General features: G+C 36.7%; 1 long non-coding RNA gene across 1 annotated transcript; it reads left to right on the plus strand.

The window, feature by feature from the left end:
* Positions 1-856: 856 nt before the first annotated feature.
* On the plus strand, positions 857-8,579 carry LOC128152510 (uncharacterized). The gene is made up of 4 exons (XR_008238679.1): positions 857-978; positions 1,611-1,864; positions 7,076-7,169; positions 7,264-8,579. It is a non-coding gene; the product is annotated as an uncharacterized LOC128152510 (long non-coding RNA).
* The last annotated feature ends 3,581 nt before the right edge of the window (positions 8,580-12,160 follow it).

Raw genomic sequence — 12,160 nt, forward strand, 5'->3', positions numbered from 1 at the left:
CTGGTCTACATCGGTAAGAGTGTCTCCAGGGGTCAGAGACAGTTTTCTAGCATCATGAGCATGTGTACCCTCTTCCAGCCACCCATCAGGCAGTGTGCAGGAGCATGACATCCCTGCCATTGCTACATCATATGGCTGGTGACCAGGGAGATGAGTGTTGTAGGAATGGGTCAGCTAACATGGCCGCCTCCCTGTGTGACTGGGTATGTCGCTAATGTAAGCATGAGTTTTAATACTGCTTGTGTGTAATTGAAGCATTGGAAATAAGATTAACAATACTAGCTCTAGAACGTTATTTTATACAATAAGGGTTGGTTGTCAACCCATTCAGTTGCTAATCTGTGCAACTGATTTATCAGTACCCAGTTTATCTGGATGTATTGCTTGCTTTTGGACTGATCTTTTTAATTAGTTTTTTGTGTGTGTGTAACTGGTTCAATTCTGTCTTGGGGGTTTTTTTGCTTTGTTTTGTTTTTTTTTCTTTTTTTTTAAATAATGTGTTTATTTGTATGCTCTATTTGTATGCTGAATTTGTTTTGCTTGTTCTCTTTCACTGCATTGTTGAGTGTGGTTGTATTGTGATCATTAATGAGTTACTAAGTGTCCATGATAGTAAGTAATTAATATTTATGATGCTGAGTGTTACACTAAGAGTAAGGCAAAGACTTCAGAAAGAAAATGAAAGCAGGAGAAGGCTTTATATAGATTTCAGGACATCTGTGAATGACTTACAAATCCACACTCGCTGTTTATCAGGACCGGGAACTTAACTAGGGTACGCTCTACATAGCATCAAACCCTTGCATTTGTTTCCTTTCTGGCACAGGAGAATGTAGGCTAGGAGATATGGCTGGTACTTGCTTGAATGTGACAGGGAGCTGACAGATGCTCTCAAGGTCTGCTAGACAAATATTCCTGCCTGTCTTGTTCACACTGTTCAGTTATGAGGATAGGAGACATTCCTCATAAGAGAAACAGGTTAGTACACCTAATTAAAATTGCTAATATAACTGAGCAGTCAGAAACAGTCTGTTTCCCCTACTTTAAGTCATCTGTGCTGCTTCTAAAAACACAGCTAAATGGCTTTTTCTCTTAAACCTTCTGAGGGAGGTACTAGTCCTGGCTTTCAAGATTCATATTACCTCAGCAAATATATTCCTGTGCTGAAATAGCTGAACATAAGCTAAGGGAAATGGAAAAATATGTAAAAGAAGTTTTGAAAGTTAGAAGCCAGGTTTGATTCATGCAAGTAATACAAGTTTCCTCAGACTGTAGTGACTTATCTTAGCTGGAATGGGAGAATATTTTTTTTTTAAGATATAAACTAAATCATGTTACATGAAACTATTTCCTGGTACCTGTAAAGAGGGTACCAGCAGTGATTTTATTGACAACTGTTCTACAAGTTTTTATTTTTAACTACCTGCTCAGTCATCACAAGGCCATTCAGTGGAAAAAGTGGCTGTAAAATTTTTGTGATAGCTCACATTTATTTTTGCTCAATGATGGAAATAATGAATTATTTTCATTAGAGATTCATGTCAAAATATGTATTCTGTGTGGAAACAGTCAGGTTTCTTATGTAGATCTCTCTATATTCCTCTCCTCAGAAAACTTTCTGGTCAGAAACTTTCAAAGTTGATAGAACTCTGAGAAACATGTTTCTTTGATAAAAAGAAATATGTTAGTAACCGTAAGAGCAATATGAGAAGAACTTCGGGTGTCAACAAGTCTCCAATCACAGGCAAAAGAAATCATTCTGAGCAAACTCATCACTACATCTATTTCTTCTAGGCTGACACTGGAAATTAAGGGGCTGAGTCATCCTTTCTTTCAAATTCTGCTAAGATTTTCTTCAAATTAGGTAAGACATGATTCAGTATACATTAGTGCCAATTTACCAAATGTTTAGTTATGCTATTTACTTATGAATGTTCCTTTTAGGGAAGCCTTTAGAGATGCAGTATCTCACTTTCATTTCAGTCCTGGGGGACAGGGAGCAACTCGTGCATAATAACTATCAGTTTCATAAAGCTAATGAATTCACACTGATTGTAAATAATAATTGTGTATCAAATGTGAAAAAATGCAGTAGGAAATTAACAATTTGTAAAAGCACTGACAAGATCCCTGAAAGAGAAATATAATTCATTTTTATAAGCAACATTTTCAAGTGGCTCTCTACTTCTGCTCATTTTAGATGAGATAGGAAATAGTAACCTCCCTGAGACAATGGGGTGTTATATTAGCAGATTACAAAAATATAGTGAGGAAACAACCAATTAATCTTCTAGATTCAGCTGTGTTGGTTAGCTTCCTCTCTCTTCCTGCATTTAGATTATGTGTTCATCACTATCCTAATTCTTTCTTATGTGCACTAGATACTTTTAACATGATGTTTGAAGCAAAAAATTTAAGTAATGCTATTTTAGTAAAAGTTCTGAGAAGTTCTTAGATTTTTAACTCAGTTTCACTGTGTTTGTATTACAAAAATCTTAAAATACATTCAGAAACAGCTTCAACGCATTTTGACTTTATGCAACTGGGGGCAAAGGTTTCATTCCAACCTTCTGTTAGCCTCATTTTGGTACCATTGTAATAAATTATGTCAGTCTCTAAGTGTATCTAAAGTGTCATTACACAGGCTAGAAGTCAGTTAGAGTGAAGTGGTACTCTGGCACACCTCTGCCATCAACTCTTCACTTCTATTTCATTGCCACAAGAAGTGGATGTTGTAGTGACATCTGTGCTGTCAACACACCATTAAGGGATCCCCTTAGCTGCTAATCCAGAGATGTTTTATAACTCCTTTGCATGTTTGTACTGTGCAGCATATCAGGGTAAAGATCATAATGTTTTTCTAAAACAGTGCTTAAGCACTTTAAAATGGGCAATGGATATATTTTCTCTAGTCATTATCTTCTCTTCGCTCAAACAATATCATAGTTCCACTACTATATTGTAATACTATTTTATAATAAATATAATATCCACAACACTCTACCAATAAATATTTTATGAGAAAAGCTCATATATATAGCTCTTTTGCTACATAGAAACAGAAAAAGTCTCCTAGTTCCCTAGTTCAACATGTTTAATCTGGCTCCTGATCAATAAATAAACTGCCTCGTACCTCACAATCCCAGCAAAAGTAACGGTACTCTGTAAAACTCCTTGCAGCAGAAAAAACTTCCTCACTTGGAAATACACTCTAATCATATAAAGACAAGGAAACCTTTAACAGGAAATTTAAATGTAATCATAAAAATGTGAAAAAAATGGGAATGATATGTAGCATGTATGCATGGACAGAAATTTCCCCTTATACAAAAAGCTGGCAGTATTTCATAGAACACCCCTGCCCTGAGTTGATGAGAAATTTTCTCAAGCAACAGTTGCCTGATTGCATCAACTCCTGCACCATACCTTCCTCAGACTCTCAACAAATAACTAGTCATAATCTATGGGTATTCTTAGCAGGCTTTTATTAGTGCCCAAAGTACCTTCTACCTTCTTTTGACTCACCAGCAAAATTTGTTAAACCAGCGAATAAATAAGTTACTGAATAGCAATACATCCATGCAGCAAACCCCCTTGTGCTGTGGTTCACTTCCTTTATTCACAGTAAATTTATTAATCTTCAGTAGCACCTCATCAAACTCATCATAGACTTCAAAGTAAGAATACCTTTGGTCAGATCCAAAGAAATGTTAGGACACCTAACCAATCATTTATTTAACTACATTACTCAGAGCAAAAGTTAAAGCCAAAGATGTTCACAGAGACATTTCAATTAAAAAAAGAAAAAAGTTTATCGATTTGGTGTACTTCTAGAATTGCTGGAATTAAAAATTGGGAACAAAATGGCTAGTAATTACTTTACTTACATTGTTCCTGCCAATGCGCTTGAATAGGTTTCTTCTGATAGTGTCCTTTATTCAACTACTTTCTTTCCCTTGTTGCTTTTGGTGATATTTAGAGCAGAGAGGATGAGAAGGAAACAAAGAAAAATGGAAATCAAGAAAATGAAGACAAGGAAGACTCACGTGTAATGCCTGATATTGTTTTCAGACATAGCTTTGGACTTGGTTAGACTTCAAAGTAATGATTTCTCTGTAGAAATAAGTATTTGAAAGCCACATTTTTTGCCTACAGAAAGTCCCTAATGATGGTTACCATAAATTTAGTTTATCTGATTGAATTGGGCACTGGCCCTGTGTCATTTCCCTGGCAAAGGGGACAAAATTGTCTCATTTGTGGCTACTTGTATGTTCATTTGGCACTATTGGCAATTCAGTGTAGGCTGAAGCAATCCTGAAACTCTTCTATGTAATTTTCCAAAATCTTGACTAACTTTACGATTGGGGACCTGAACAACTGCTACAGAGCAACTGTTCTCTCCCTTGTGAGTGCATGAGCCAAATTATAAATGAAAAGTTGGGCTATGAAATTGCATTTTTCTCTCAAAGTAGCCAGAAATGTTAAATGTTCAAATTCATATAATCATTATAGGTAATTTTAAATACAATAAAGCAGATGGTTCAGAACAGAACCAGCTTCTTTGGTTGTTGACTTGCTAAAAGAAAGATGTCTATTGATATTAATGCAGGAAAATTTTAGCTGTGAAACTTGATTCCTTTGTTTCTTTACTTCTCTCTGCAATTAGGAAAATGTTTCAAAAATTAAACAGTTGTTTCGTATGCTTTCTTGTATCCCAGACAGCTGTTGTGTACTTCTAGCCTATAATTAACAAGTTCCTGTTGTGCTAGAGTCCAGATAACATTATTTTTAGAAAAGTGACTGTCATTAAGAAATGATCCAGAAATATTGATTATAATTTTAGCATTTCTAAAGAGTGGATGCAGTTTGTCTGTAGGTAAAACTACCTTTGATCTTGATAAGAAAATTAAGAGAAAATTATGTCATTTGTATTTCATCCTGAACTCTGATTGTTCAACATAAGTGTTAATATGAAAATTTAGCATCAGCTTCAATTTTTATTTTCCTTTTTCCCAGTCATGACATATCCACTGTACACATCTATTTATAGAATGGCCCAGGTTCAGGTTTCTTGTGCTCTTAGAAAGAACGTAACCTTGCAGTTATAGCTGAGCAGTTTCCCATAGAAGCAAAGTAATTTTAGTCTCTCAGAATGGGAGATGCAATTGAAGACCAAGTATTCTTACTCTGTAATCTAATGGAAACTATCTCTTGTGTCCTGTTAAGTAGTTAAATAAAAATACATGGCCTCATCGAAGGACTTCTGAAACCAGTAACTTTCTTCAGATTCCTCCCCTGCCATTTGATAATGACTTGTAAATGTAGAATATTTGTTCCACATGATAAAGACCAGTGGATTGGTGTCTTTCACTTACTGGGAAAAGGCCTCAAAGAAGGTCATAAGTATTGCAGATTTGGGGTTTTTTTTGTTTTAGTATGTGTATATTTCTGGGAGGGAAATGACAAAATTTGAAGTTAATTAGATGATAATGACCACACTTAGGACTTAAAGTGCTTTGTGGTTTATGGAATATTACTACCACCATTTCATAAATAAGGAAAAATGGGGTGGAGTTATCTGCTGAAGGTTACTCTGAAAGTTAGTGATACTTTTACAAAAAGAATCCAAGCTGTGCAGCCTCTGTAGATCACACTATGTGAAAAGCAATGAGAGTCTAGAATATCTTGTTATTTCTGCTTTTCACTGAGCCATATGTGTGCTATTACAAATACTATATACAAATCTGATACCCTTCCCAGTGGAGCTTAAACTCTTCAATGGACTACATGAAGAGAGAGGGTAAAGAAACTAAAAGCAATCAGTCTATTTGATTTTATGTCAGTTCCTCACATAGTTATTTAGAAAGATTGGGACATATACAGACATATGAATCTCCCTCTCCTAAGAGGACTTAATCTAGGAGAGTGCCAATATATCATAAACAACTAAGTAGACAGGCTAATTTTACTTGCTTTCAGTCATTGCTTTCCCGAGAAAAGAATTAGGTTCAACAGGTCAGCTGAAAGCATCGTGCCTCAGGGAAGAAAGTTGAGGCAACATGAAGAAAGCAGTAAAAAAAAAAAAAAAAAGAAAAGAAATGGATGAAAGCAAGTAAATAGATAAATAAATAAGAAAGAATGAAAACAGGAAATTTCACTGTGTGGAATTGTGATGTGGTTGTCCTTCTCTTCAGACAGAAAGGGACAACAGGACTTTGCCTTATTTTGGGGAACGTCAGTGAGTTTGTGTTTGACAGCCAAATCAATACAATCCTTTTTATTACCCTACATTAACATAGTCCTTGAGAAAGGACCAGTGCTCTGTTAGATCACTCAGGATTGCAGCAATGGGAGTGAACAGGTAGTAATGCTCAGTCATGTCCTCCTTCAGACCCACAAGGTCTCTCCGCAGCTCTCACCCAGCAGCACGCATGAAAAAGCTTGACTCTTCTAGAGACTGCACATTGCCCCTTTGGTCAGTTTTCATATGCATCCCTTGCTGCTGCTGTTCAAAAAGATCCCAACCAGTGTTTGGCTACTATTTGACAGTGCCATCATAGGGTGATAGGGAGAAAAAATGGATTAAAAGTCAGACCAGGAACTTTCCTACTGCTTCCCAAAACCCATTTGTACCCATGTACCAGAACTGTCAAATGAGGGTAGGTGTTCAATAGCTTGCACAAAACAGGAAACTCACCTACTCTGGATGTCAGTGCTGAACACCGTGAAGAGTTAGTTTAGTCATTGCAGAGGTTTTTTGAACAAACTAACACCAGGAGGAAGAATGCTGTGTATTCTCATGAGGGCCAAGAGCTCCTCTTAAGAGTTTGCGCCTCCTCCATTCCTGCAGGTGGCCATCTGGATTGCTAAGGCAAGGGAGGACAGGAGTCTGTATTTCCAGCAGGACAGGATGATGAGTCTAAGAGATCTTTGGACAGGGGACTTAACCCCTAGAATAAATCAGGGAGAAGCATCTAGTGTGAGAAAAGTAAGGGGAATAAAACATATTCTAGAGTAAAGCGTGGGTCACTTGCTCTCATACCTGATAGATGTTTATCTTCTCCTCTGTTTGTAGTTCCTGAAGCCACTGCATATCTATCTGGATGTGCTAATCCTGAGAGTACCTAAAAGAAGGTGGACAAGGATTACCACATGAGCAGCTGTCTTTGGTGAGACCTATTTATATGAGAACATTTTTCTCCTCCCACCCTTTCCCCTGCCTCACCAATAACTCCAGCTCAGGCAGCTTTTTGTGTATTTCAGGGCTATTCACTTTGTTTTGCCTCCTTTGGAAGATCAGAATGGACTGCTGCTGACAAGTGAATCCTTTGCAGATCTTCTGCAAAGAGTGGGGTGACGTAGGCCAGGCAGCAGTTTTACTAGCGCTAGTCTGTAGGGCTGTTCCCAGCTGAGCCAGCAACAATCAGGTCAGTCTCTGCCTTGCAGTGATGATTGTGGCAGAGTAGCCAGAGGGAGTTGCTGGGGAGTTCTGGATAATGTGAATCTGAGTGCTTGGCAATAGTGTAAGATCAGGACCCTACATGTGCAGGAACGTACATGTGGGAGATTACTGTAGCTATGGCTGGCTGCCAGCCATTCTGGTGGTTTGTAGCTGAGGAGTTGAAATGCTAAGAATTTCTGATACCATATGAAATCTAACGAAATTTCTTCACAATATAGAGGAGATCACATACAGATCACGCTGGTGCTACTGTAACACCAAAGTCTGCTAAGAATACGTGAGGCTAGTGTTATGGCCTGTGCCTGTGTCACAGAGATACAAAGAGAAAAGGCAAGCATGAAGATGTGGGGTTTCTGCAAATATTTCATGAAAACGTGGTTCTGTTTCACAGCTTTCTATATAAGTTGGCAGACTGATATAGAATTAGGTGGGGATGCTGCTGAGGCTTGCGGCAACAGCAAAGAGAAGCAACAGCTAAGGGACTTATTTCTCAATAATGAATGAGGTGAGGTAAAATAGAAGCTCAGGATTTGGGGATTAAATGTATTAGAATTATTGAGTTATTAATAATCTATGTCTTTGAAAGCTGGGAGATCATCTTACATTTATATTAAAAGGTTTGTTACATTATACTCTAAAATGTCATGCTGTGTAATTGTGAAGGGAAAGGAACTGGAAGAAAATCACTCATAAAAGAGTATTTCTAAAAATATATTTCTGTAACTTAGGTAAAGAAAAATATTCTGGATATTTAGTGAGGGGGAAAAGGGGTGGGAAACGGACTCCTAAAATGAGAGTTAATAAGTGACGTTATACAATGGACTGATTTTTATGGCTCAGTTATAAACCTTTGAAAGCAAGGGTTTAGAGAGTAAGTGCTGACACTATCTTAAACACTGTAAAACATTCTGTAATAGTACCAGATTCCTGGGATTTCTTTATGTATCTTTTTTTTAATAGCTAAGCCTTTTGAAAAGAAATAGTACAGATTCTAGTAAGAACTACAGATGAAGAATGGTAGCTTTTTGCTCTAGTATAATAGGTGTCAGTACTAAAGATTATTGACTTTCTAGCAACATACTGTAAGAAACCATAATAAAAGTCCTGACCTTCTGCAGTTCAGTTAAAAACCTCAAAGTGAATTACACTTAAAAAAAAAAACACCAACCTTTTTTAAAATAAAAGCTACTTACTCAGTTACTTGAAACAATTCTGCTGACTATTGATTTTTTTTCTCATTATGTTCACATTCTTCTCTTCACTCACAAGAAATGAATTCTTGGTTCAGAAATGAAATATCTGTAAGTGCCACATTTCTTAGAGATGAGTTTCTGTGCTTTTAGTTAACCATAATCATTCCATCCATGCACCAAACTTATAATATTACTTCTAGTTGTAAATTCATAAATTTGAGTCAGATATTACATACACAGAAACTCTAATTTATTGTCATGAAACTGATATGATCTTTTCTCCTTTGAAAAAAAATCTCCTTAGTAGGTAAGGATTTTTAGATATAAGATCATACAAAACAGCTGGGGTTTTTGTTTTGTTTTTGTTTTTGTTTTTTTTCTTTTCAATGTTGCATGTTTTTATCTATTGCTATTCTATTATTGGTAAGTTATTACTCTAAAAAACCTGATCGTATTATGGATAACACAGTATTTGTCAAGTTTAAACTTGTCCACATCTGCAAAGTTGAACCTTTCTCAAGATTATCACTGGGAACTGTTGCAGGAATTCCAATAAGTTGAGTAACTTCTGATTCACGACAGCCTCAAGCCTTTCTACAGGTAGTGTGGGAAGCTGTGTAGAAATAAAGACTGATTATTATCAACCCTTCCCATTCTTCCGCAGTAATGACTGATTCTTCCCAGCCTGGGACGAGCATGTAACACCTTTTTTAAAAGCAAGGTGTCTCCTTTTAAAGAAGGAACTAGAACCCAGTATCCACTGAAGTAGGTGTACATTGAAAACGCTGAAGGTAAAAGCACTGTACGTTCTTCAAAATGACCTAGTTGTATTTTTCTCCAAAACCTGATGTCATAAGATGGTGGTGGAAAAGCATATTTTAGCCTGCCTGCCTGCGGCTGCTTGAATAGTGTGATAACAATCTGAGTTTTACAGGACTGGAACTTCTGCTCCAACTATTGGAGGCTGGGCTATTTCAAGGACCTGGTAGCATCAATTCCAGACTGTAAGTACTGTCAGCCTTCACAGACAAGGCTGTTAAAAGTCTGATGTTGTATGGCTTCAGGGGCATATGTGTGCTAGGCTGAAATTGTTTAAGCATAATCCTGTTTATGTTGAATATAAGGGATGCAAAGTTTTTGAGCCATGTGTTCATGTGGTACAGCATCTAGAAGATGGAGAAAGAATGTTTAATAAAAACTAAGGGATATCTTTTACTGCTAGAAAGTATTCCTGGATTAAACAGTGTTGGTCAAAACAAGAGTTTGAGAGTAGTGGAAAACAAGCTTTGCCAAGAGAACATGTATTCTAACAGCTCTTGCTGAGTTTGGAACAGTGACCTCTTTGGAACTGGCTTCTCTGGAGCTACAGAAGAGGAAGCCAGGGAGAATGAGTGAATTCCTAAATATGGTGTCAAAGGTTGAAGGATATATTTTTATGGTCTTTAACTGTCTCTAAATGTCTGCTTGTATAAGAAGAGATGTTTGTATGTGTCTGTATAGACATGTGCTTTCCCACTCTTTTTCTCTGAACCAGCTGTGAATGTTTATTCCCCCAAGAATTTCCACATACATGACAAATTTTACTTTATTTGTTTTCCTCTCTTGAAATTTGTTTTCCAGGTGTTGCTTCCACAAATCTTATGAAAAGACATCTAGCATGGTTGCAAAGACCCCTCAGGGTGGTTTCTTATTTTTCTGGGTTTGTTTTCATCAAAAACTTTTTACATTCATTTTTTTTAGCCTTTGTCCAGCTCTAAAGTTAAAAAAGTTTAGTCTTGGTGTTAAACATGTAGTCTAGATTCACATTTCTATTTCCAAATCAGATACGTGGGCATGAGTTTCAAATCGAAATATGTTGAACATTCTGTCCTTGTTTATGTCACATGATATTTTGGACTGATGTGATTACCTGAGAGAAAACAAAGAGACATGGTGGTTAATTAGGTGAAGGGCAGACACAAGTACTTTTTGATTTAGCTCCTGGAATGTCAGCTTATTCTGTAGGATATATTGAAGGTTTCCACAGGTATCGAAAATTGGCTAGGAAGAGAAATACGCAAACCTGAAATCTTCTCCTGCTTTTAAGGACTGATCCAAGACAAGTGGAACTCTCTAAAGAAGTAGCCATAAATTGAAAGTGAAAACACTTCCAAGTGGCTTGTAACAAAACTAATACAGTTCAAAATGGATTCTGTAATGTATCAGTGACAACATATTTGGCCCTTGTTATTTTTATATCCTTGTAAAAGAATAGTCCATGGTTTCATAGTACTGTGTAGAGAAGATTAACGTGTGGCACAAAGATGGCTGTGGAAATTGTACCCCTTGAAATGGTTTTTCAAAGGCAAGTCACATCAGGCTGGCTAATCTATCTTCATGCAGTCTTAGCTCTGCTAAGAAGCAAACCAGGTTATATTGAGAAGCAGGCCATGCTTTGTGTTATAGCTTTAATAAGTACCAAAATATACCACTTAGAACAGTTTAGTTTCTTATCAAGTCTGACGTCCTTTTTAAGGTAGTGAGGTGATGCAGGATGAGGGTTTTATCTTCATGTTTTCTATAAAACTGAAATGTACTTTATTCTTGCAGCTGAGAAGATAATTTTGTGCCACCACTGAGCTCTTTCTTTAGGCAGAACTCTGCCATGAGTACTTTATTTCTGGTGGCATTAAGCAAGCATGAGCCAAGCAAAAGCCACCAGAAGCTTAAATTTGTAGGCTGTCAAAATGAGAAACTAGATTAAGTGTTGGATGCAGATATAAGGGAGAATAAAGTCACATATTTTAAAAATTCAAGAGTATCACATTCATTATGCAAAAATGTGCATATAATTTGTTTTAGAACAGTAGCTAGCCATATCAAAGGATCTTTTCAAGTTAGACTCTTGTGAGGTGTTGTAAGTGCCTGGCATCACTGAAGTCTGGTTTTGACACAGTACAGGATCTGAGGACTGCTTTTCTTTGGGATTTTTGTGAGGATAAGACCTACATTGTTCTTAGAAATAGACTTTCTGGTCAGTATTCATTCTTTTTTCATTATATTGTAGAAATGTTTTCCCTCTTCATGGAAGCTTTAATTTGATCAAATTAGTGCTCTACGGTTCTCTCACAATAAATGGAGTTAGTGGCTGTTTTACAGTTTGGTGTAATTCAAACAATTATATTCTGTAAACTGTGGGTGTTAGTAGAAAGCTAAGAGTAAAGAAGTGGCTCAGACTGGGCAATGAAAAGCATAACAAACTGGGAAATTTATACCACTTTTAACTAGCAAAGCAGGATTTGCTTTCAAGATTGTTATACAGGAAAAAAAGTAAAATAACACATTTAGCTTATGATTAAGTGGTTTTAGCAGGTTTTAGAAAGATGAAGACATTTCATTTACCTTGTTACTGAAAACTGGCAGACATACTATTTTGAAACACACGTTTTGGATCATCACAGTGAAACCATGCTGCCGATATTAGCCAAGTTGTCAAATTAACAGAGGCTCCTTGCTTCATTATTTT

This window comes from Harpia harpyja, chromosome 2 (genome assembly GCF_026419915.1).
Source record: "Harpia harpyja isolate bHarHar1 chromosome 2, bHarHar1 primary haplotype, whole genome shotgun sequence".
NCBI lineage: Eukaryota > Metazoa > Chordata > Aves > Accipitriformes > Accipitridae > Harpia > Harpia harpyja.